Source organism: Convolutriloba macropyga, unplaced genomic scaffold (assembly GCF_964194025.1).
Source record: "Convolutriloba macropyga unplaced genomic scaffold, txConMacr16.3 SCAFFOLD_488, whole genome shotgun sequence".
Taxonomy (NCBI): domain Eukaryota; kingdom Metazoa; phylum Xenacoelomorpha; order Acoela; family Convolutidae; genus Convolutriloba; species Convolutriloba macropyga.
In genome coordinates this window covers 51,717-53,667 of record NW_027452579.1, presented here as the reverse complement: position 1 = coordinate 53,667, position 1,951 = coordinate 51,717, and positions in this window count along the sequence as shown.

Here is a 1,951-nt window from a genome sequence, read left to right as displayed (position 1 = left end):
CCCTGTTCCTATCCTCCTGAAAAAGTTAGAGAGACAACGGCCTGCATCTGAACACACCAGATGAACGCTGCACCAAATCCTTTGAGCTTGAATTAATTGCCCATCTTTGATCGCCAGTCGTTACATCTCTAGACAAATTGACGTCACTTGTCATCACTGATTTATAACTAGCTATTTTAGCAGAGGCGCCAGTCTTGTTGCATTTCTGTGGTTTGTTCTTACATCAGGAAAAAACTGTAATAAGAAACTGATATATGATCTCGTCTGTTTTTCTAGATGAAAATAGATCTCACCAGGATTCTGTGGATTCTCTGCTCCCTTGCTTTGTCCCCGCTTTGTGCTGACTGGAGTGTTAAAATCAAATTGGCTGGAGTTCTTGAGAGTTTGCTTTCATTCATTTGCAACGGGTCAAGCATTGCGTATATATAGCGCTCCTGGTCTGTTTTGTGATTTTTTGCATTCTAGCTATATATATTGAAATTAAGGCTGGTCGTGGGACAGGTATTTGTGAGATAATTTTCTGTCTCTACGTTGGATAATTCCCGCAATCCAAACCTATTGTGGTCACTTTTCAGTATGAGTATTCACAGTACAGTTTTAGCTACATTGCGTAAGTTCTTACTCTGCAAAATCTTAACATAGCCAATTACCAAATTATGATGAGAAGAGCAGTTTTTTGTTGTATTTGAGAATACATCCAAATTTTTCGAACCAAACTGGCTGCAATTTGATATGAAACACCGCGGTTTTTGCTATTTAGGTTATGATAGTTGTCTTTTTTGCCAGACCGAAAAACTACCGGCAATCATTTCAAAAAACAATTGCGCTTTTTTAGTCTCTCCCTGGTGTTTCTCTTATTTTCTCCAAAGTTGCTATCTGTGTTTTTCTATTACACTTGTCGTTTAAAATTGGCCTATTTCCCTAAAATTTAAACGACAGTGGCACTTGATCTTACAGGAAGTTAGGGCGCTTGTGTAAACTTTTTTCAAAGCCTATGTTTTCGAAAATGAGTTCCCGGAGACGATACAAAGTATCTTCCAGGTGTCTTCTAACAAGGTTGTTGACTTTTTAGTAGAGTTCTGCCTCATCCTTGAAAATGACTTCATTGCTAAGTTGATACGATGACACTTGATCTCTTTGTTGATAATTTAATTTCCTTTTCATCAGTCGTTCAAGTGATGCTTTCAACTAAAACGTGATCTTCTGGTTTAATTTTTTTTTGCTCTGGGCGGGTTGGTCTTATGCTTTTTTGTCTTTATATGATGTCATGGGTATAGTTTTTGGAGCTTATGATTTTAGGACACCGTTTTTGGGTAACTGAACTATATCTTAAAAAATTTTAAATGTGACGCCGCAACTTTATTAACTTTTCATTAAATCTAATTTTAGAATATTTGGATCTATCTTGCCCCCCCCCCCACTAAGCGTTGTGGGTATACATCTTCCACGCCCAATCCCCCATTCGCGCGTGCAAATTTTTGACATAAAAACATGCTAAACAACAAAATAAAAATTGTTATTGTGGCTTAAAAACACCGGGGATGGGCCGAAACGGAAAAGATCCGAATATTTAATTTTTTGTTTGCCATGCCAAAATATATTTGCTGTGCTGTGAATTTTGTGAATCTGCACCCTGGTGTTTGACAATTGGAACCCCGATGAGTTGTGACTAGGGAGAACCTCGTCATATCCGGCGAAAGGGGCTCGGAATCTGTACTAATCTCACACTAAATAAAGTTAAGCTAATTTAACCTTAATAACATTCTAACTCACCTTAAATGTTTAAAAAGTGTTCAAAGGGCTCCTATTAGACACATAGTGTTAGCTCCAGCCAATTAAGTAATTCTCTCGATTATTTTTGAGGTTATTTTAAAAGACGGTTCTTGATGCGATTAATTTATGTTTATAATTCATTTTTGTTTAAAATTCAGTTCATATTATGAGGGTTTTC